The sequence below is a fragment of the Dermochelys coriacea genome, chromosome 1, assembly GCF_009764565.3.
Source record: "Dermochelys coriacea isolate rDerCor1 chromosome 1, rDerCor1.pri.v4, whole genome shotgun sequence".
Classification (NCBI taxonomy): Eukaryota; Metazoa; Chordata; order Testudines; family Dermochelyidae; genus Dermochelys; species Dermochelys coriacea.
In genome coordinates this window covers 49,662,200-49,687,492 of record NC_050068.2, presented here as the reverse complement: position 1 = coordinate 49,687,492, position 25,293 = coordinate 49,662,200, and the positions used below count along the sequence as shown (strand labels likewise).

Here is a 25,293-nt window from a genome sequence, read left to right as displayed (position 1 = left end):
TGAAATTTCAGATTTAAACAACTGAAATAATGAAATTTATGATTTTAAAATCCTATGACCGTGAAATTGACCAAAATGGATTGTGAATTTGGTAGGGCCCTAGGAATGATGGATGAGTACAATGCTACAGGATAGTGCCATCTTGAACTTTTGAAATTTGCTCTCTGAAAGATTATGCTTTAATTAAGGGAAAGCCATTCCTTTCACTCTTTCTAAAAAATACCTATGTCCTTCTGTATTAGGCATGGTGCTTTCCAAAGGAGAGGAAATGAAGGAAGTCTTGACTTGAAGTCTGTGACTGCAGGTTTCACTGATGTTCTGTGGGTGATAGTGCATGCCAGCAGACAATGCAGAGGGTATAGGAACAGAAAGCACTGCTATAGTATGCTGCAACTCAGATTCTCAATGTATTAACGAGGTATCTTGACTCTTCAACATCCTGCTATGTAAAAGTTCCTCGTGTTATAGCCCTCCAGAGCTGGCTGGCCATTTGATACACAAGTCACCCATATGACTTCATTAAACTTGTCACTAATAAATTAAGATAGAAATTTCTGTTCAGGCAAATGGATTTCAATTTAAACCTTATTTGCTGCTGCCTTATGAGAATCATGAAGATGAAGGGCAACAAAGACATAACAAAATGCAGAAAGTAATTTATGGTATTAATGAAAAACCTCTTGGAATCATTCAAATTTGTTTCAGAGGCATATATAATCCTGTCAGAGTTTTACAATTCCTTCCTGAGAGAGAATGCCAGGCTTTTGGAGTCACATACCAGCTACATGATATGACGTGACCTCTTCTATTGAAATAGTTTGTTCATTCATGAAGAGGAAACAGCTAGTGAAAGTGGAACAGAATACAAAAGAGAGAGATAAGTGAGCAGCAAAGAAGAGCAGTATATACAGAAAAAAGTAGAGCTGTCCTTCATTTCTGGTGGGGATGCATTCCAATTCATATTTCTGATTGGCTATTGTTCATATTAAAAATTCTTATTACCATTGTCAAGCTGTCTAGAATGGCTCATGAATGTGGATGCCAACCTCAGGCATTGTTACAAATGAGGGCATAAACCCCAAATGGTTGTGTGTTCTATAATTAGATTTCACCAACCAAGTATCAAGTGTGAACTTCTCAAGCACTATAACAGCCTTAACATTGAGTCACACACAGTCCTCTGGTCTATACTGCAACCCAGGCAAGCCTGCCTTTGTGATAGAGGGTTGCTTACACCAAAAAAAATCGCAACAATAGTCAGGTTACTCTCAGTCTCAAAGGACCAGTCACTTACTCCAGGTCAACTGTATCTCAGATCTCTCACCAAAGACAATGCTTGTAGCCAGTCCTATAATTAATTATCTAAAGATTTATTAACTAAGAAAAAGAAATGAGAGTTATTTACAAGGTTGAAGGCGGTATATATATATATACACAAATGGGTTACAGTCCTAGATTTCAAAAAAGTAATAGAAATTGCTGTCATGTGCAAGCTCTATGTGTCCTTTAGAGCTAACCCAAACTAAGGAGCTTGGGGATCCCTTGTTTATGCTTAGAAATATTGCCCTCCAAATTCCAAGCAGCATAGTGATGACAATTTCTTCATGACAGGGATTTTTATTCCCTTCCCCCAGAGTTCAAGTGTGATGGAACGAGTGTTTGTGCATAGCCCCTCTTCATGAGTGTGGGGAAAACAATCAACAAATGTTTTTGTCCACTGATGTTCCACAATGATTCATCTGGTGTCTATAGGCCTTCTTTTGTTGAGCAGGAGATGACACTTCTTGTGTTAAACTAGTATTTCACACTTGGTCATGCTTCTTTCCTGACTGTGGGGCTTTCCAGTTTCATAGTGTAGCCTTTTATTTTATTTAAAATCAATTTAGTAATGGTGTATTACACCACCATGGGATCAGCTCTTATGGCTACAGTTTCAAGCTCAACAGAATTAAAGTCACCTCTGCGACTTGCTTCATATTTAGAGCATCTAAGAACACATGAAGACCAAGGATAGTGACCACACATACATTCACAAGTACAAGGTCTAGTCTATTTTACAAGTTTTGTTAAAGTCACAAGCAAAGTTAAGATTACCCATGAATACAGAAATCTTATAAAGACCATGCAATAATTATAACTGTAGTCATACTCACATCCTTAACGATATTCTTAGGTTCTGATGGATGTCTTGCCAATTGATCATCAGTCAAGGGATGGTTCCTGCTGGAGTTCCCTGTAGGTAACCCATTTTATGCAATCTGGGAGCCTTCTTTTATCTTGTGCTTCTGACTACACCTAACACTCTGCACATGTGCATGAAGATGTCAACCCTTTTATTCCTCTTATCTGTATTGCACCCCCCAAGATTATTAGGGTGTCCTGTTTTTCCCAGGTTGTTTGTAGTTCCTTTTAAACTCATTAGCATCTATGCACAACATGTACCCTGCAGTCAGGGAACATGTTGGAAGAGATGTTACAACAAGGTATCTTGTGATCTCAAACAGTACATTGTGGTCAAATTGTCACAACATCACCTGTTGGCACATCATTCTTGTGATCTTGTGGCATACAGTCCCTCTTTCATTACTTACTTATGTCAAGCATTTCTTAAGCCTATGATCTATTATGGCTAAGATGACATCTTACAGCACATTTCAGCACTGATTTACTAAGGTCTGGGGGGAGTCAATCTAAGTTATGCAACTTCAGCTATGTGAATAGAGTAGCTGAAGTTGATGTACTTAGACCTATTCATCGCAGTGTCTTCACTGCGGTGAGTCGACTGCTGCCGCTCCCTGATCAACTCTGCGTGCACCTCTCACAGCAGTGGAGTACAGGAGTCGACAGGAGAGCACCCTCGGGGGTCAATTTATCGCATCTAGACTAGACGTGATAAATTGACCACCGCTGGATTGATCATGGCCCGCCAATCTGGTGGGTAGAATAGACATACCCTTAGATACCTAATGCACACTTATCACTTATCAATCTTATACTTCTGTGACCCTACAACTTAAACTTTTTTAGCATACAATGATTATATCTGATATAGCATATGAGTTTCTCATAACATCACACCACACACAATAAATGAATGATAAAATGAACTAATTGGCCACAACAGCAAACACTTTTATAGTTACAGAGCTAATGCTTAAATATTACCTTATAACATGGGATACATATATCATAAGTGAGATTAACGTATGCAACAGCTCACAAGCATTTTATAAAGTCCAAATTTTAAACACATCTTGATAAATCTAATGCCTATTTTAACAACACTAACACACAGGGGAGCCAGACTGGTTTCCTAATATGCATTTGTCAATGTTCAGTGCCAGTGACGCCTGGGGGCCTTGGCATGAGCTGGCACCTGGTCTGCCAGTGTCACAACCATCCTATAAACTAATAAAAGAAGAAATTGGAGGAAAAATCAGAAGAAAAGCAATTATTGGTAATCACCTTATTTTCCGGACCTTTCTCATCTTCCTTTGCTTTCTTTTTGCTTTGCTTCACTTCTTTCTTTTTGTCCTTTGCTTTCTGGTTCATCAAAGGTCAAGGACCATAGGAAGGTGCATGATGGCTAATGAAAGAGGAAATGGAAACTTCCCTTGGCTCTTTTGCTTCTTTGTTTCTGTGTAAGCACGAATTGGCTGAGAAATTTCAGAGCTATCTCTTTCCTCCTGTTCTCTATTGAGAGGCTTCCTCCAAACAAGTGAGAGAAGAAAAGAGAGAGACCAGATAAGTAGTGGTGTCAGGAGGTGGTTCAAGTGGAGACCTACCCTACACACACTTGTTATCTATTGTGTCTCTTCTCTTTATTTACTGAGCTGAACTAATTGTTCCGGCAACCCAAAGCTTCCAAGACATTAATTCCTCTTTCTTTGTCTAAATGCATAATACCCAATGTGAAGTATCTGCACTTCCAAAATCACTGGGGGAGAGCTGTCAATATTTCTGCATATGAATTAGATATTACAGACTGAGACCAAGCCAGTCGGCAGCACAACTTCAAAAGTGATGGCTTGTCTACTCAGTGCAGCTGTGTGCACTAGATGGGTGCACCAGGAACGTGTCGCCCATCAATGGTTTCTTTCCTAAGCCACACAAGAATGCTTTTGAAGCTACAATGCACACCCTCAACATTAGAAGAGCACTAGCTTTCTACTTGGACAGAACCAAGCCATTTAGAGTTTCCCTGAAACTCTTTATATCCATCACAGAACACTAAGAATACCTCCATAGCCACGCAGAGACTCTCTAAATCGATATCTGGCTGCATTCTCTTGTGCTATCAATTTAAAGGCACACAACCTCCCGCATGGAGCAAGACACACTCTACTAGATCCATATCAGTGTCAGTAGCATTCCTAAACAAAGCTCCACTTATAGACATATGCAAAGCCACCACCTGGGCCTCCGAACACACCTTTGCCAAACATTATGCAATCACGCAAGGCCCGAAGGCAGATACTTGGTTGGGCCGAGCTGTATTATTGACAATTATCCTACCAACTCCAAAGCCCCTATCATCCTAGGAGGGCACTGCTCTACAGTCACCTGGAGTGGAGGACCACAGTGACATCTCTCAAAAAAGAAGACAAGGTTACTCACCTTGTGCAGTAACGGAGTTTCTTCGAGATGTGTGTCCCTGTGGGTGCTCCACTACACTCTCTTCTCCCCTCTACTTCGGAGTTTAAAGCAGATTCTGCAGTAGAGAAGGACCTATGGAGTTCTGGTCACGTGCATGCTAGATAAAGTGCCAACAGCATGAGAGGCATGCAGTATGGGCATGGCTGCAAAACTCTCTGAGCAAGATAAAGTCCCAGGGTTGTGTGGGTGGTTTCACAGCCGGATAGATGGTTCGAATGCCCTGGAAGAATTGCTTGGTGATTGGGTGAGCAAAGATTGCAGTGTCGCCAATTTTTTGGTGGAAGGCAGTGATAGCCGCAAGGTGTACCTTTATTGAGCTGATGGAGAGGCCAGATTGTTTTAATTCCAGGAGGTAGTCTAATATCAATGGAAGAGGTGCAGATATTGCATTAGTTTGTCCAGTGGTGCACCATGCTATAAATCTCTTTCACTTACATAGGTAGGTGCTACATGTAGCATGTTTTCTACTGTAGAGTACCTCCCTCTGGACCTGTTCAGAGCAATTCAGTTCATCATTAGAGAACCATAGAGGAGCCATGCCTTCAGATGAAGCAGCTTTATGTTCAGATGTTGTATTTGGCTCTCTCATTGTGTTAACAGGCCCTTTCAGAGAGGGACAGTGATTGGAGCACATGCTGACATCCATCATATATATGGATACCAAGCTTGTCTTGGCCATGTGGGGGCTATTAGGATGATTAGCCCCCCCCCCCATGTGGGGGCTATTAGGCTATTTGGTTTTATCAATCCTTATTTCTGTATACAGACTAACACGGCTGCTACTCTGGAATTTGGGTAGTAATGGTATTGGTGGGAATGCATAGAGGAGGTCTGTGTTCCACATGGTCAGGAACGTGTCCCCCATCAATTGCTTCCCCAGACATGTTCTGGGGCAGAATTTTGGACCTTTGGTGTTGCGGGCAGTTGCAAATAAATCTATTTATGGGTGGCCCCATTTTCAGAATATGCATTCCAGTATCATATCTTTTAATTCCCATTTGTGGCCATGGGGAAAATGTCTGCTGAGTTCATCTGCCGTGGTATTCTGGCATCCAGGTAGGTAGGAAGCTGAGATATGGATATTGTGTTGGATGCACCAATTCCAGAATCTCATAGGCTCGGTGCATAGCGAGTGTGATTGGGCTTCCCCTTGCCTGTTTATGTAACACCTGCAAGCAATGTTGTCAATCATTACTCGTATGTTTTGGTTTCTTATGAACGATAGGAAGTGGAGGCAGGGATTGTGGACAGCATGACAGCAGGTTTATGTATAGCCTTGTCTCAGCTGTGGACCATAATCCCTGAACTGTGTGATGTTGCATGTGTTCTCCCTGCCCAATAAGGGAGACATCCATTGTGATCATCTGTGATGGAGGATCTTATATGAATGGAATCCTTGAGCACAGGTTGTGTGGTTGAGTCCACCAGGTCAGTGAGTCCTTGACCTTGGGGGGCATTGTTAACAGTATGTTTAATCTGTGTTTGTTTGGTCTGTAGATGGTTGCTAGCCATCCTTGCAGTCAATGCAAGTGCCAGCATGTGTTTGACCACAAATGTGCATGTTGTCAGGTGGCCCAACAGTTGTTGGCATGTGTGGGCCCTGACCTATGGGCTGTTCTGCACTGTGGATATGAGTGTCTATCATGTTGAATCTGTCTCAAGGAAGTGACGCCTTCACTGCCACCGAGTTGAGGAAAGTGCCGATGAATTCTAACTATTGAGTGGTTCTGTTGTTGATTTCTTTTTGTTTATTTGCAGACCAAGACTCTGGAAGAAATCTATCATCATTTGGAAAGAGCGAAAGGTGTCTGATCGAGTATGTGACTTCAAGAGATATTCATCCAGGTAAGGAAATATTATTATTCCTTGTTTTCTCAGATGCACCATTACTACCGCAAGGATCTTTGAGAATACGTGGGGCACTGTTGACAGGCCAAAAGGTAAAATCTTGTATTGATAGTGGTCTGTGTCCAAAGTAAATCTCAAAAAATGCCTGTGGGTAGGGTATATTGTAACATGAAAATAAGCATCCTGCAGGTCAAGGGCTGAAAACCACTCCCCTTGCTCCAGCTCTGGTATTATTGTTGTCAAGGTGACCATCTTGAACCGCTGCTTTCTCACAAACTTGTTCAGTCACCTAAGATCAAGGATAGGTCATCATCCCCCATTTTTCTTTTATGTTGAAAAATAGTGGAGTAAAATCCCTTCCCCCTGTGTTTTGTCAGAACAGTCTCCACTGCCCCTAATTGGAGGAGATGATCTACCTCTTGGTATAGAAAATGCTCTTGAGAGAAGTCCCCGAAGAGGATGGGGAAGGTATATAAGGGTGGGTGGGTGGGTATATGGTATAGACAGGAAAGGAATGGTATAGTCTGTTCAGATAATTTCTAGGGCCCATTTGCCCATGGTGTTGGCAGCCCACTTCAGATAGAAAGGGAGCTGCATGGACAGTGCCAGAGGTGCCCAGCGCAGCACATGTGCTGAGCCACAGTGCAGCCAGCACCGATGAGAACAATTTGGTCAGTGACTGTTTTTTTTTGTCTGCTCTCTGTGAGGTGAAGAAGATAGCCATTTTTGTGGGTTTTCTGGCCTTCGGGGACCTTGGCAGTGAGAAGACCAGTGAGCTATGCCGGGAAGAGGATTCCTGCCCCAGGTCAGAGGCTGGTTTTAAGGACTTCTCCATCAAGAGGAGTTTAAGTCTCAGGTCTTGTCATAAATATAAAGGGAAGGATAACCTCCTTCCTGTGTACAATACTATAAAATCCCTCCTGGCCAGAGGCAACATCCTGTTACCGGTAAAGGGTTAAGAAGCTCAGGTAACCTGGCTGGCACCTGACCAAAAGGATCAATAAGGGGACAAGATACTTTCAAATCTTTGGAGGGGGGGAAGGCTTTTGTTTTGTGCTCTTTGTTTACATGGTTGTTCTCTCTTGGGACTGAGAGAGGCCAGACAGAAATCCATCTTCTCCAACCCATCCTAATCCAAGTCTCCAATATTGCAACCAGTATAGCTAAGCCAGGCAAGGCGGATTAGTTTATCTTTTGTTTTATGTGAATTTTCCCTGTGTTAAGAGGAAGGTTTATTCCTGTTTTCTGTAATTTTAAGGTTTTGCCCAGAGGGGGATCCTCTGTGTTTTGAATCTGAATACCCTGTAACGTATTTTCCATCCTGATTTTACAGAGATGATTTTTACCTTTCTTTCTTTTTTTTTAATAAAATACTTCTTTTAAGAACCTGACTGATTTTTTCATAGTTCCAAGACCCAGGAGTGGCAGCATACCAGGTTTTAACCTAAGCTGGTAGAAATAAGCTTAGGGGGCTTTCATGTGGGTCCCATCATCTGTACCCTAGAGTTCAGAGTGGGGAAGGAATCCTGACAGGTCTCTATCCCTTCGTGCCATAGCCTTCAGTTTGTTAAAATGGGCACATTTGTGAGGAATGTGAGCTTCTCCCAGGCAACAGACACATCGAGTATGTCCATCTGACACAGGCATCGTCTCTCTGCACATCATGCATCTTTTAAATCTTGGTGAACAAGGCATTTTCTTAACCTAATACCAACTGTCCTAAGGGATGGAAAAATAAAACTTTTTTTTTTCAATAGGGAACATAACTCTAATATCTGAAACTTAACTTGTCTGAACTATCCTAATTCACTAATTTATCTAAACTTATCTATTCAAAACAAAGGTGTTCAGTGGGATTGCTGAGCTCTGTCTCAGGCTGGGAACGATTGAGAAGGAACTGAAGAGTCCAGGTTGCATGCACACTAGATGAAGCTGGCACCGCACATACAAAACCTGTGTGGGCACTGCTGCAAAACTCTCTGAGCAAAGGTGCAGGGATGCACCGTCACCTGGAGTGGAGCATCCACAGACACATCTCTTGAAGAAGAAACAAGAATGCAGCCTGTATACAATCGGAATCCTGTTTGGCACACGTTTTCTTAACTGGATTGGCCACGACTTTAGCACCGTACAGAATGTTATGGTGCTGATGGTGACAGAGTGGGATAGGTTTGTATCAAATTATGAACTACTTCTTATATTATGTGTTGAATACATCTCAATTTGCCCAAGGCACGCCTATTGGATTGCATTCTTGACAGCTTGACATCTCACTGAGACACTATCACTGAAAACCCACGAAGATGGCAAGCTGGAACCTTTGGATTTGATTCTCTCTCAATTATTGGACCAACCACTCTAATAATGTTTTTTCTACACAGTGGACCATGTGGGGAGGGGACTGGAGTTTTCCAGTTGAGCCCATGGCAAGGAAGAAAACTGTTTTTAAGAGTGTGGTGCTAGTTTGAGCAGAGGGATCAACCATCGCCACATGTAAAGAGGTCTTTCAGGACAGAGGGGACATGAGGGACTCTGTCTAACCTGGAATGCTGACAAATCTTGGACTTACAGGAGGGGTAAGATCAGACAGGGGTCAAAGCATCTTGTGGCTCCTTGGTGTTTTACAAAAGCTGGTAACTCCTGAGTGCTTCCAAGAGTTCAGTCCTTTGCTCAGCCTGTGGTCCTTGCTTTCCTCCACATTGTTCCCGAAGGAGTTAAACTGGAAACCCAGGGTTCCCACAGCCTGAGTGGAACTCTGGGGAAGTATGTGTAAGTGACTTGGGCTCAGGAAATCTGAGGCTTTGGTTTCAAGGTCTAGGATGTATGGATTAAACTATACAAAGACTCAGCTGAATTGGAAGTTGAATGTGGAACCCAGTGACTGGGTCCGTTCACAACAATCTGGTGTCTGTACAGAGGGATACTAAGCCAAATTGCAAGATCGCTATTCTTTTGCGTGTTTGCTAGATGCATTAGACATACTTTTATTCTGATATATTAATATAGCTATTTGGACTATAGTTCTTGTTGATTATAAATGTATAGAATAAAGAGACAAACTCTGTAGTGCTATTGTTCTCTCTCCCAGCAGTTATAAAGATGTATTTTCTAGCCTCCTAACAGCTTTGAGACTCCTTGTTACTGTAAAAAGAAAAGCAGTACTTGTGGCACCTTAGAGACTAACAAATTTATTAGAGCATAAGCTTTCGTGAGCTACAGCTCACTTCATCTGTAGCTTATCACGAAAGCTTATGCTCTAATAAATTTGTTAGTCTCTAAGGTGCCACAAGTACTCCTTTTCTTTTTGCGAATACAGACTAACACGGCTGCTACTCTGAAACCATTCAATTTGGTGGTTTATGTTTGGTCTGGTCTGATAGTAGGAAAACCTTAGAGAAAAAAACAAATCCCTTTTTGAGTTACCTTAAGCTACACAATATAACATCTCATTTTTCAGATCATAAGTAAATGTGAGTTTAGAATGCATGCAATTTTGGACAAAAAGCATTCTGCTTCAGTAACTGTTTTGTAGTATCCTTAGTTGTTGGCTAATTGTAAAACCTATTCTTTGTGGGTTCACACTCAAGAATAGAATATTATCTTCCTAACAACTCCAAGCCATTGACTATCATCTTTAGCACCTCAAATGTCCATTTGCAAGCACATATTCCATGCAGCATTCACTGCCTCCTCCCCTACATTGACAACCACATTCAACCAAAATTAATATATATGCTTTAGCTCAAACATAAGACATGGGCTTGATACAGGAATTATTAGGTGAAATTCTTTTGCCTATTTTATACAGTAAATCAGATTAGATTATCATAATGGTTTCTTCTGGCCTTAAAAATCTATGAATTAGCTAACCATTAAGAACTATAAAAACACAGGTAAACATGGCAGCAACTACGATACTCAGGTGAATATAATTAAAACTATGTACCACACATCTATTCAGTGTGATAATATCATCTTTTTTCTCCAAAAGTGACATAAAACCTAAAAAAAATTATCATAGAAACATTAGCATAGCATAGCATAAAACCTCTACATAGAGATGCACAAAGATTCTTGACCTACTGAGTCAGTGATTGTGTAGTACTATGGGGTCAAGAGAGGACTAATTGGTGGGGATTTGAGATTTTGGTTATGTTTTGCTATTGTAGTCAATGAGTCAATAATCATGTGGAGATGTATGATTTTGGTATGGCAGGATGCAATGTCATTTACTTCGCCTTGAGCCACAATGCTCACACTGATCAATTACAATTGATTTCAATTACACTGATTTGGAGATGTGGATCAGAATTTTGCCCATAGACCTTAAATATCAAAAGGAAACATAGATAATACATAATAAAACATACATAATCAGCATGGAAGTTATGTAAACAAGTCTGGTACAAAATAGTAGGATGTAGCAACACTTGCCTAAAGCTGTTATCTTGTTATATAGAATTTCAGCTTTTGTTTAAAAACAAAAGTAAGTCTTTAGGTGTTATAGTTGTGAAGAAAAACCACCACCAACAAAATTTTGTAAGTGTGAACTGAGTGTAGGTGATGTACAAATGTCTATTTGAGTCTGCAGAGAGTCTGGAACAACAGATCTGAGAGGTTCCTACTTCCCCATTTATCTCAGTGAAGTGTTAACTCAGATGCCCGCTGATAATTTAAATGTCAACATTGTTAACTCTTCATTTCGCCCCCAAGCCATCATTTTGCAAACCCCATCACACACCAGTGTTTTGATCCCAGGAAGAAAATACATAGTTAAAATCACATTTTGAGTGAATTCAAATGCTGAGCACACTGGGAGACAACATGCTTGCTGTCACCAAACTCCTTCAAGTACATTTCAATTCTGCCCTGCCAGTTCTGAATCTTTCTTGTTTTTTTTTAAATCATTTTTCATTTTTATAATCAACGAACTACACCAAGTACATGATAAATGCACAATGTCAATCATGCTCAGTCACGTAGTGAGCTTTTCGGAAGGGTACTATAATAGTAGTCTAGAATGACTACTAATCAACCAATTGTCCTATATGACTTAAGTAAAAGTATGAACTTGATTCTACAGAGCTGCAAGGTTAGTGCGCTAACATAGGAATTGCTATACAAGATCAGACCTGTGGTCTGTATCATCCAGTATCTTGTCTTTTATAGTGACCAGCACTTCAGAGAAGGGTGTAAGAAAACCTTACAGTGGAGAACTATAGAATAATCTGCCTACAAGAAGAGAGTCTCCCTAACCATAAATTAATGATTGGCTTATATCCTGAAGCAGAAGACATTGTATCCCTTCTAAAATATGTATTTATCCTAACTAATGTAACTGTGGTTACTCTCCTTATTCATGTAAATCATAGAATCAAGGAACTGGAAGGGACCTCAAGAGGTCATCTAGTTCAGTCCCCTGAACTCAAGGCAGAACTAGGTATCATCTAGACCATCCCTGATATGTGTTTGTCCAACCTGCTCTTTAAAATACCCAATGATGGAGATTCCATCACCTCCCTAGGCAATTTATTCCAGTGCTTAACCACTCTGAGAGTTAAGAAGTTTTTCCTAATGTCCAAACTAATCCGCCCTTGCTGCAGTTTAAGCCCATTGCTTCTTGTCCTATCCTCAGAGGTTAAGAAGAACAATTTTTCTCCCTCCTCTTTGTAACAACCTTTTATGTACTTGAAAACTGTTATCACATCCCCTCTCAGTCTTCTCTTTTCCAGACTAAACACACCCAGTTTTTTCAATCATTCCTCATAGGTCATGTTTTCTAGACTTTTAATAATTTTTGTTGCTCTTCCCTGGACTTTCTCCAATTTGTCCACATCTTTCCTGAAATGTGGTGCCCAGAACTGGACACAATACTCCAGTTGAGGCCTAATCAGCACAGATTAGAACGGAATAATTACTTCTTGTGTCTTGCTTACAATCCTCATGTTAATACATCCCAGGATGATGTTTGCTTTTTTTTGCAACAGCGTTACGCTGTTGACTCATATTTAGCTTTTGATCCACTATGACCCCCAGATCCCTTTCTGCAGTGCTCCTTCCTAGGCAGTCATTTCCCATTTTGTATGTGTGCAACTGATTGTTCCTTCCTAAGTGGAGTACTTTGTATTTGTCCTTATTGAATTTCATCCTATTTACTTCTAAATGTCTAATCCTTATTTGGATCCTACTAAAGACCGACTTCAATGATAACTTGTGGAAATGAATTACAGGAGTTAATGATATATGGTTTAAAAACAATATTTTAATCAATTTTAATTTTTTTCTTTTTTATTTTCACTGAATCTCTCTTTTTTCTTGTATGAAATGCCAGTAAATAGGAATGCCTTCTTTACCTTCTCTATGCCATTCATTATTTTGTTTAATCACTCTCAATTACTTCTTGCTTCCTCTCTAAACAATCTTCATCTTTCCAATCACTCTTCATATGAAGGTATTTTGCCTTTGTTCATTTTCATTGCCTATCTCTGAATCCCTTTTTTATTTCTACTGCATCTATTGTAACACATAGCATTCTAGGAGAAGATGTCCGAATTGGGTGGAGGTGTCCCAGAGGTGTCACCATTGGTGAAGGTGTCCCAATTAGCTCCCCTCATATAGAAACCAGAGGCAAAGCCAACAGAGATTTTATTTTCATGTACAGACCACCAAAGATAAAAGGATTCATAAGGGAGCTCACTGATACCTTGTAAGCAATGGTGGTGAAATACCTCAGGCTTGTCAGCCTAGGAGTTTTCAACATGCATATTGAGAAGCCCATAGATGCAAAAGCCCAAAAACTCACCTCCTCACTCGCATCCCTAGGATTTTCACTCATCATCTGTGGTCCAACCCACATAGCCAGTCACATCCTGAACCTGATTTTTGGCTAGATGTCAAGATAGATGACATCACAACCAGCATCAGAACTGGGCAGCAAGCACTGAGAAGAATGATTGTCCTACCTTGCCATAAAGATCACGCACATGCAGGAAGGTTTCTCAAACAGCATGGATCTGCTCAGATACTACAGCGATGAGCACAGTATACAAATCTATATAGAACAAAATACATAAGGATGTTTTTATAGGGTAGTGGGCAAGGCTTGCTTGAACTGTTGATTCCCACATCAGTTTCAGTGATGCACCAGCTCATACATTTAAAACAGTAATGCACTTCAAATTAATCAGCATAAGCACTCTTGTATTTGTACAAGAGTGTCTACTATTTTGCCTTTGTGCCCAGGCATTGTGATTTTTGCTAGACCTAATAAAAACAGAGCTCCTCAGCACACAGACAGTATCTAATTTTCTGGTTATTTTTTCTTATTTTACTTCCAAAAAAGGTGAGAGTAATATTATTACTGCATATCTTTATAACATATCTATTTCAATAGGTTAGTATCCTGTAACTAAACAGGGTCTGATCCTTTCACAATATGGTTTGTTATATGCCTCTTTAGGTACCTAATCCATATTGTTGGATTTCTAGAGCTTCTAATATAAAATAATAAAAAAAATATTAACAACAAAAAATGTTAATTGAATTTATCAAGCCACACAAATTACTTGAATTTTGGGCAAAGATTCAGGATGGCAGGTGTTTGCCCATCAGATCAGCAGAGAGCTGGCAGAATGAGAAATAACAGAATAAGAAAAAGCAAGATAGGGATCAGCTAAATGAAGGCAAACTTCCTGTATCAAGAGTTCAAATAATTAGGTCCAAAAGGTTTCTCACAACCCAACACTGTCCTGATCCCCTAGCAAAATCCAGCTCTCACATTAATCCAAAACCCAGTGAGAATGAGAAGGAAAGATTCAAGTCACTTATAACCCATTTTGACAAAGTAATTCACAGCAGTGGAGCTCAGTCACATTCCCATCAGGTTTAGGTTTAGGTTACAGGTCCTTGCAACCCCTGTAACAAGTGCAGACATCTGTGTTAACTATTCTGTTCAAGGAGAGGTTAATCTTTTCATTGCCAACCTTTTTATGGGCTCTAGACATCTTTTTCACTTTATCTCTGTTCAGGGAAGGAAGGTCTAATAGGCCTCTGGACATTTCCGCTGTGCATTTGAGGCTGAAAGTGAGGCTGATCAAATACCCATGTAGAGGGGATACAGGAACCTTGACCCAGGGTGCCTGTGATAGTCCGCACTGAAAATGCCAAGGTCAGCGCAGGCTACAGAAAGGAGAGATGATTCTCCAAAAGACTGGTGGTTAACACAAAAGTTAGAAATATCAACCAATCACAAACAGGTTGGTTGGTTGCTCCTGATGCCCCTCACTGGTTATCAAGAAAGAAAAAGAAGAAAGAAAAAAGAAATCACAGCCCCATTTATTACATTCCAGTTCTCTGACTCCCAATCAGCACATAGGTCCAATACAGTGAGAAGTTATTCAAAAACACATCAGGACTAAATACTGTGAAAACCCAGAGCTAGCTGGGTTCTTAATTTATAGAGAATATTGGTTATGCCCTACAAAATCCTTCCATGTTAGACAGTTATTTTGACAGCCACCAGTGCTGCTTTCCTAATTGTCTGTCAATGTCTCAAGGAGGTGTATCTCACCAAGCAGAAAGCCTATTTCCCAGTGTCATTCCAGAGCTACTATATACAGTTCAAGGGACTGTCAGCACAGAAATCCATTAGTATGCTGGCAATACACCTAGAGCTGGGGGAAGCTTTTTGGATGAACAGTTTATTTGCTAAAAAATGCAGTTTTGGGTTCACCAAAACTATTTGCGAATTTGGCATGATTTGCCAAATAGTTTCAGCCCCTCCCCACAAAAAAATTCAGACTTTTTTCACAAGAGGACATAGGTACTCTTCATAAAACAGCTGGTGGTGATGTTGCTCCCCTTTAACCCAATAGCCCAGTAGTTAGAGCACTCACCCAGGATACAGGAGAGCCAGGTTCAAGTCCCCACTCTGCCTGATTCAGAGCAGGAATTGAATCTGCATTGCCTACAAGGCACAAGAGCTGGTTTAGAGCACCAATGTTCAATAGAGGTCCCATGGTCCAAATGTGGCCTGCCAAGGCTTCCTATGGGGCCCGCCAGTTCACCTTAAAGGTTTTTTCTCTTGCTGGTAATAGCTCATCTTAATTAATTAGCCTCTTACAGTTTGTATGGCAACTTCCACGTTCTCTGTATGTATGTATATATCTTCTTACTATGTGTTCCATTCAATGCATCCGATGAAGTGGGCTGTAGCCCACGAAAGCTTACGCTCTAATAAATTTGTTAGTCTCTAAGGTGCCGCAAGTACTCCTGTTCTTTTCACCTTAAAACATGTTTATGATGAAATTCATGAACAGTGATCCACTACCTATCATTCACCTATGACTTCCTTAGTAAATAACTTATTGACAGTGCTTAATTTGTAATGAAAGAGGTGCGGGGCTCAGCCCCAGCAAGCCCTGGCACAAATTAAGCACTGGCTGGGCAGCCGGAGAGTGGTGGTATGGTGTATTGCCACCCTTCCTTCTGCGCTACTGCTGGCATCCCATTGCCTTCAGAACTGGGTGGCTGGAGAGCGGCGACTGGCCGGGAGCCCAAAGACGCTGTGGCTAAGAAATGCCAAGCATACAGGTTCCATGGCTCAGCCCCAACAAGCCCAGGCACAAATTAAGCACTGCTTACTGAATCTTAAGTTCTTGCAGTAGCATTGGCTATGATTGCCAGCCATTTTTTTATTAGTGATGGAAATGGAACCCCAAATTAATGCGACTGGGAGTGCACATCGGAAAGTTTGCAGTGAAAACCGAGCTTTTAACCCAAACTGGACAGTGGATTTTCTTTTTATTATGACACCTCATTTAAACGCAAAACCTTTGTGTTTAATATGCCAAGTTTAATCTGTCTGTAAGGTCGTCAATGTGAGGCTCCACGCTGAATCAAAATACAGTAACTTCAAGGCAGCCTATCCTCCCGGCCGTGTTCCATTATGGGACCGAATTGAAAATCTGAAGTCTTTGTATCACACTTCAAATGTCATTCTCATAACATCAGTGACTGTACAGGAAAAAGCAACAACTGCATCTCTTTGACTAATGTTGGTACTAGCTAAAAGAAAAAGCCATGCTTGTGAAGGAGTACACACTGGAAATGCTGGAGGAGCTTTTTTCCAGAGATAAAAACAAAGATGACATTGTGAATGTGTAAGAAAGTTCCGCTGTCTGATTCCACAGCATTGTGAAGATTGGAGGCAATTTATGAGGATCGTTTGTCAGCACTTCTTTCCGATTTAAAAAACACCAAATACATGTCTCTTGCCGTGGTGGAATCAAGTGATTTAAGTGACACACGCTGTTTGTTAGATTTTATGATGGTGAAATTTTCAAGGAAGAATTTTTGTGCTTAATACTATTAGAAACCTACACCACAGGAGAGATTATTTTTGAAAGGTAAAAGGCTTTTTTGAAAAAAGGGTTTATATCTGCAGAAAGTAAACTTTCTTGTTACAGACGGAGGTCTCTCAGTGGCAGGGAAAGAGAAGGGCTTTTTCTACTTCCAAGCCTAAGTACAGAAGAAAAATGTGTGGAAATTGATTAGATTAGGAAGACTTGCTTGAAATAAATAACCAACAAAAGTCAACTAAGTAAGAATAGTAATGACTAAGGCAATTTAGCTGAGAGGCTAAAAATACTAGCAACTCAAGATTCAGCAAACAAATAATACAATTATGTTTTATGGGCAGTCAAATATGGAAACACAATGGTAACTAGCATAAAGGAAATAGTAAGATCAAGTAGCAAAGAGCAAAAGATATTACAGATAATCAAAGATTTATTTGAATAAAATTGGTAAGTGGCACTAGTTATTTATTGCTCTGGAGTGTTTAATAATTTGTTAAAGATAATTAATGGAAACCTATATGGCTACACTACTAAAATATAATTTTCCATTGCTCAAACTGGACAGACCAATTTAATACGTTAGGGCCCTAACTCTCATTCAAATAAAAGAAAAAACTCCCATTGACTTGAATCAGCGATAGATGAGATCTGTAAGACTGCGTCTAAATTTGAAACTAAATATGTACCTCTTTTGAGAAATTTCTAAATTATGTGAAGGAAGAAGTTAACTGACTGCCCTCTCTCACCCTCCCCCCAGCCAAAAAAAGATTAGAAGAAGATTAGGGTTTGATGAAACCTCAGGAGGTCATCTAGTCCAACCCCCTGCTCAAACCAACCCCAACCAAATCATCCTAGCCAGGGTTTTGTCAAGCGTGGCCTTAAAAACCTCTAAGGAAGAAGATTCCAACACCTCCCTAGGTAACCCATTCCAGTGCTTCCCCACCTCCTAGTGAAAAAGTTTTTCCTAATATCCAACTTAAACCTCCCCCACTGCAACTTGAGACCATTGCTCCTTGTTCTGTCATCTGCTACCACTGAGAACAGCCTAGCTCCATCCTCTTTGGAAACCCCCTTAAGGTAGTTGAAGGCTGCTCTCAAATCCCCCTCACTCTTCTCTTCTGCAGACTAAACAAGCCCAGTTCCCTCAGCCTCTCCTGGTAAGTCATGTGACCCAGACCCCTAACCTTTTTTCATTGCCCTCTGCTGGACCCTCTCCAATTTGTCCACATCCTTTCTGTAATGGGGGGCCCAAAACTGGACACAATACTCCAGATGTGGCCTCACCAGTGCCAAATAGAGGGAAATAATCACTTCCCTCGATCTGCTGGCAGTGCTCCTATTAATGCAGCCCAATATGCCATTAGCCTTCTTGGCAACAAGGGCACACTGCTGACTCATATCCAGCTTCTCATCCACTGTAATCCCCAGATCCTTTTCTGAGGAACTGCTGCTTAGCCAGTCGGTCCCCAGTCTGTAGTGGTACATGGGATTCTTTCATCCTAAATGCAGGACTCTGTACTTGTCCTTGTTGAACCTCATCAGATTTCTTTTGGCCCAATCCTCCAATTTGTCTAGGTCACTCTGGACCCTATCCCTACCCGCCAGCATATCTACCTCTTCCCCCAGCTTAGTGTCATCCACGAACTTGCTGAGGGTGCAATCTATCCCATCATCCAGATCATTAATAAAGATGTTGAACAAAACTAGCCCCAGGACCAACCCGTGGGCACTCCGCTTGATCCTGGCTGCCAACTAGACATCAAACCGTTGATCACTACCCGTTGAGCCCAACAATCTAGCCAGCTTTCTTTCCACTTTACAGTCCATTCATCCAATCCATAGTTTTTTAACTTGCTGGAAAGAATACTTTGGGAGACCGTATCAAAAGCCTAGATATATCACGTCCACCATTTTCCCCATATCTACAGAGCCAGTTATCTAATCATAGAAGGCAATGAGGTTGGTCAGGTATGACTTTCCCTTGGTGAATCCACATTGACTGTTCCTGACCACCTTCCTCTCCTCCAAGTGCTTCAAAATGGTTTCCTTGAGGACCTGCTCAGGGGATAAACACAGGCATACAACAAAAATGCCTGATTTAGTCAGCTCCTACTAACTTCAGCGGAAAAACTCCCATTAATTTCATTGGGAGTTGTATCAGACACCTAACTGTGGTCACAAAATGAAATTCTGGAGTTGCAAAAGAAGAAAACTCCTGTCTCATTCACTGAAAAATGTGCAAGATTAACCTTGCAAGGGTCTCTGTCCATGAGCAGGAATCTCACACAACCAATCAGCTGCTGACTTTCTACAATCTTATTTTGAATTTGAGAATACAAATACGTGGGATGTATCAAGCCCCATTCCCTGATAATTTTTAAATATAAATTACAATGAGAAATAATTTTTATTATTAGACCACTGAAGCTTGTGAAGCATTTTGAGATCTACTGATGAAAAGAGCAATATCAGAGTTAGGTAGTATTATTATTTTGCCTTATAAAAATATTATCTGTATTTCAGGCTTTCATGCAGTAAAAGTCTGATCTGTTCCAACAAAAGTTCAGCTCATAACCGGTAATTTTACCTATTAGAGAAAACAAAGTCAGTTACCTATATGATTGCTGTATTTATTTTTCTAAATCTTAGTGGATACTTCTGGCCAATCTGTTTCCTTTTTGTTGTTGCTGGATAAAGCTATTATAGAATAGCAGAAATCCTTTTCCATATTCTAAATCTCTAAAACAATCAAACTGTTCCACTGATTTAGGGACTAAACCCAACAACTACTTTCAAGAATACAGCTTGTTACTTTCAGAGCAGTAAGAAATAATTTCAAAGGCCCCATAGGAGTTAGGCGCCTAAATACCTTTGAGGAGCTAGGCCTAAGTCGATAGGGAAAGAAAAGCCTTAGCCAAAGGACTGATCCTTTTCTATTTAAGTCAATGCGAGTTTTGTGAGACCAGATTGGGCCCATAACTTTATCCATAAAATACTTTTGAAAGACTTCATAAGCCAATTAAAAAAAATACCCATTAAGGATTTGCTCTAGTCAATTCATAATTACCAGCAAGAATTTGTTACTATCATGATGATAAGCTATGTAATATGGACTGTATAATTTACTAATGAAATACCTTCTCCTTGTGACTTTATTGCCCTCTCCTAATAATTAATCTTCTGGATAGGTTACAAAGTGACAGGCTGTAATTTTAATGTAATATTTAGAAGATGATCACCCACATTTAGACATTTTGATAAGGTTATAGCACAGCTCCCTAATATTAATTTCCACCAAAGAGGAATTATCTCCTCATTGCACTTTATCCACCATTGCTTTATATCTTGGATTATGTAGCATATTTATTGTAAGACTATGCCAAATTTGCCATTCCAGGGAAATTTTCTGAGTGTCTCTCTTACTCATGATTTAAGATGCAATGACTAATTTACCCTTTAAATATAATGTACAGTAGGGCCCAATTTGGTAGTGAAAAACATGGCAATGATGGCCTCTGAGGGTGTGTCCTCACCGCAGGTTAGTCTAGTCCTTGTGAGAGCAGCCACACTGCAAAGCCTGACCTGAGTTAGAATCATAGAATCATAGAATATTAGGGTTGGAAGAGACCTCAGGAGGTCATCTAGTCCATTCCCCTGCTCAAAGCAGGACCAACAACAGCTAAATCATCCCAGCCAGGGCTTTGTCAAGCCGGGACTTAAAAACCTCAAAGGATGGAGATTCCACCACCTACCGAGGTGTGTCCTCCCTAGTTACTGTGTCCTCATTGGTGCTGCACTCACTAGGGCACATCGCATGGTTCTTTGTGCTGCAGTGAATTGTGGGAGAATTTCTCTGTCCATCTGGGCACCCAGGTGAAATTGTGGCAAGGCACTGGAAGACTATTAGCACCTGAGAGATTTAGCCTTGTCTTCTCTGCAAAGTGGGTGGGTTATCTGTTCAAGTGAAAGTAGAACCTGAGATCTAACCCTCACCCCTAGCTTCTCTAGCTAGGCTTAGTTGAGAGCATCATTAAACGTTTTTGTGTGTGGATGAAAAGAGAGATAGAGGCAACAAACAAGGGGGAGCCTGAGCTAACTCTGCAGTGAAAACATATGCTGTTTTTCCAGGGATGATCCACTGCACATTACTTTCAGTAGTTTGCAAAGAATAAATTGTGCAACTCCACAATCCCTACCTGCCCATGAATCCCCATAACATAGCCATATGCAGGAGTGAGTTGTCTTGCTCTTGCAGGAGAGAAGTAGGGATGGGCAAGGGTTGGAAATGGAAAGAGCCCACCTCCTGCTCCATTACTCCCTATGCCCTATCTAGTAGACAATGTGTCAATGGGCATTGCAGGCCCCACAGATTAATCCAGGCACTGATTTAGAACAGCGGGCCCTTCACAGCACCACATTTTGTGGCAGAATCTCTGTTAGGACTGAATACCAAATCAGAGATTATTTCAACTAACCAGTTCCACTCTAGATTGCTGGGCAGCAGCAGCACTAGTGTGGTCAAAAAAGTATTCTTCTATTAGTCTGTATTTAGCACACTTCAGACATAGCCAGGAAAGCACCTGTAACAATAAGAGCAGAGGACAGACGCTAACACATACGTTTTCTGTTACAATTTTAAATGTCATACCACTGTAAAAAAAAAGTAATCATGACATGGTCCCATGGTGCCCTGGTAGGTTTAGGAAAAACAGATATCAGAAACAGGGAGGTTTAGGAGAAACAGATATCATTAGACTGGCGAATCCAAGCTCAGATCTTTAGTGGCATCTCCTCTATGAGAATGTATTGTGTGAAAGGATCTACAATGGTATAGAGGCACCAGACTTGTTAACTTCTACATAAAATATGCAGAGCTGCCAACCATCTCTGGACACAAAAGCTACCAGTTACATGATGAGTTATACAGTTCAATAGCATACCTGTGTGCCCCCACTACATTCTGCTAAGGGGTGACTAACAGCAGGTGTGGGGAGTGGATGAGTTGCTCCTATATCACATCACCTGCTGTGAGGATTTGCCATTCCCACCAGCAACAAGACTCTCACCCTACTGCTCCTAGCTTCATCTACACTGGGTAAAGCAATTACTTGCCTTCCCAGGTCATTCAGAATATGGATTGAGACTATTTTCTACTCCTCTGCACACCTGGAGGTCTGACAACACAGACGGACCCATGGTTGCACTCCTTATTCATACAAAACGCCCACTGAGTTTAATTATACTTTTACATGTGTAATGCCTGCAAAATTAGGCACTTACCTGTTTCTGCAGACAGAATTACCGAATTAGGCCCCGATTGTATATACCGCAACACATACACATACTCCACATTCGCCAATTTATTCTAATCTGTAAAAATAGAATATTTCATATTCTTCTTTCTGACTTTCTCCACAAGACACTCTATTATTATGAACACAACTAAGTGCCCTAAATGCAGTAATTTGTTTCTGCCCACACACTTTTCAAAGATTAAATTTCTCTCTCTCTCTCTTCCCCTACATATCTACTCATGTATCTGTCTAAATCTATTATGGTAGGGGCTGGTAACACCACTTATTATTAACATTGCCCAATGCTTCCTGTTACAAGATTGTGTTTTTAGTTGCTCATAGGTGTGCCAAACTTTAACTCTTGGGCTGAAATTTTCCATGCAGAGTCAGGCAGCGGCACAGACAGCTGCAGTGGCACAGGAGCCAGCAAACAAAGCTGTAAACAGGGAAGTTTGAGTGGAAGTTTGTAAGGGGAGTTTGGGGGGAGGACTAAGAGCCAGGCCAAGGAACAGAGAGGCTAGTGAAGGGAGTGTGTGGTGGTCTGGCAGTGTTTTGGTGCTCGTTGGGGGTTTGTTTTGCTGTGGGTGGTGGTGTTTTGGTTTGATTTGTGTTTCCCAGACTAACAGGACTTAGGTGGGAAGGCGATGACAGACACAGAGGCAACAGTGGTAGTGACCCAAGTAGTGGAAGACACAATGAAGATGACTGGATGTAGAAGCTGCGGTATGTACATGATCCTGCAGAGGGTACCTAAAAAGAGTTTCGTCTGCATGAAGTGCTGCCTGATAAAGCTGATGGAAGAAAAGATCCAAGGACTGGAAATGCAGGTGTAAACTCTGGTTGAGTATAGAAGGGGATTCAAGCGGATGATGGAGCAAAGACATGAGGAGGCTGAAGGGAAAAGCTCAGACTTGCAGATGGAAGCAGGACCAAAGAACTCTGAGGGGATACTGCTGGCTGAGGAAAGTGGACAGTGGAAGCATGTGACTAAGAGAACCAGGCAGAGGAAAAGGTGGGCTAGTGAAGGAGAACCAGAGCTCAGGAACAGGTTTGTGGAGTTGGAAAAGGAAAAAGGGGCACAGCAGGTGGTCACTGAAGGTGAGAGGGCAAGGAAGAAGAGAAGAGCAGCTAGTCCTACAGGAAGAGGGCAAGAGTGAATGGAGATAACACCACCAAATATGAGCCCCAGGAGGATACGGGATGGGTAGCAGAGGATTGCAAGGGACAATGGGAATCAAGAGGACTTGCAGCCAGAGGGAACAGGGGATAGACTGGAGAATTGCACCATCGCCAGGGAAAGGCAGGTCTACGTGATTGGGGACTCCTTACTAAGAAGAATAGACAGGTCTATAACCAGAGCTAATCCAGAGAACAGAAGGGTATGCTGTCTGCTGGGTGCTAAGATATGGGATGTGGACCTGAGGCTGAAGAGGATCCTAATGGGAGCGGAAAAGAATCCACTGATCGTCCTTCATGTGGGAACAAATGATAGGGCTAGATTCTTGCTGGAATGTATCAAGGGAGACTATGCCAGGCTGGGGAAGACACTTAAGGAAATCAAGGCTCGGGTGATCTTCAGTGGGATTCTGCCTGTTTCTAGAGAAGGGCAACAAAGGTATGACAAGATTATGATGCTCAACAGATGGCTCAGGCACTGGTGCTATAAGGAGGGCTTTGGGATGTATGGCCACTGGGAAGCATTCATGGACAGAGGACTGTTCTCTTGGGATGGACTTCACCTGAGTAAGGAGGGAAATAGACTTCAAGGATGGAGGATGGCACAACTGATCAAGAGAGCTTTAAATTAGGAATCTGGGGAAGATGTCAATGTAATCTCCACACCGGATTTTAACATTGAGAGGGAAGAAAATGAAGTAAGAAAGGATACAGCCATGGGTAGGAGAATGGACATAAGGTGGAAGATTGGTATGTACACTATCCTAATAGGTGATACTGGTAGTAGAATGTCTGTATCTAATCATGTAAAGAATGTGAGAGAGGCCAAACAGCAAAAATTAAGATGTTTGTACACTAATGCGAGTAGCCTAGGTAACAAAATGGAGGAACTAGAGCTACTGGTGCAGGAAGTGAAACAGAAGTGAAACTGGTGCAGGAAGGGATAACAGAAACATGGTGGAATAGTAGTCATGACTGGAATACAGGTACTGAAGGATATGTGCTGTTTAGGAAAGACAGAAATAAAGGCAAAGGTGGTGGAATAGCATTATATATCAATGATGAGTAGACTATAAAGAAATAAGAAGTGATGGACTGGATAAGACAGTCTGTCTGGGCAAAAATTACATTGGGAAAGAAAGCTTTTAGAGCCTCCCCTGGGATAGTGCTTGGGGTGTGCTATAGACCACTGGGATCTGATTTGGATATGGAGAGAGACTTCTTAAATGTTTTTAATGAAGTAAATACTAATGGGAATTGTGTGATCATGGGAGACTTTAACTTCCCAGATATAAAATGGAGGACAAGTGCTAGTAATAAAGATAGGGTTCAGATTTTTCTGGATATGATAGCTGATGGATTCCTTCACCAAGTAGTTGCTGAACCGACAACAGGGGTATGCCATTTTAGATTTGGTTTTGGTGAGTAGTGAGGACCTCATAGAAGAAATGGTTGTAGGGGACAACCTTGGTTTGAGTGATCATGAGCTAATTCAGTTCAAACTAAATGGAAGGATAAACAAAAATAGATCTGTGACTAGGGTTTTTGATTTCAAAAGGGCTATCTTTAAAAAATTAAGGAAATTAGTTAAGGAAGTGGAATGGACTGAAGAACTTGTGGATCTAAAGGCGGAGGAGGCCTGGAATTATTCCAAGTCAAAGTTGCAGAAACTATCAGAAGCCTGCATCCCAAGAAAGGGGAAAAAATTCATAGGTAGGAGTTGTAGACCAAGACTGATGAGCAAGCATCTCAGAGAGGTGATTAAGAAAAAGATTTAAGAAAGCCTACAAGGAAGGAAGATGGGAGGGATTAGCAAGAAAAGCTACCTTAATGAGGTCAGAACATGTAGGGAAAAAGTGAGAGAGGCCAAAAGCCATGTAGAGTTGGATCTTGCAAAGGGAATTAAAACCAACAGTAAAAGGTTCTATAGCCATATAAATAAGAAGAAAACAAAGAAGGAA

At 41.1% G+C, this 25,293-nt stretch overlaps 2 long non-coding RNA genes across 2 annotated transcripts; one reads left to right on the top strand and one right to left on the bottom strand.

The window, feature by feature from the left end:
• Positions 1-1,964: 1,964 nt before the first annotated feature.
• Positions 1,965-15,485, bottom strand: LOC122457923. The gene is made up of 4 exons (XR_006277671.1): positions 15,474-15,485; positions 7,132-7,136; positions 3,006-3,012; positions 1,965-2,110 (listed from the first exon to the last, which is right to left on the bottom strand). It is a non-coding gene; the product is annotated as an uncharacterized LOC122457923 (long non-coding RNA).
• On the top strand, positions 12,416-24,773 carry LOC122457922. The gene is made up of 3 exons (XR_006277670.1): positions 12,416-12,427; positions 19,398-19,402; positions 24,607-24,773. It is a non-coding gene; the product is annotated as an uncharacterized LOC122457922 (long non-coding RNA).
• Positions 24,774-25,293: the final 520 nt, after the last annotated feature.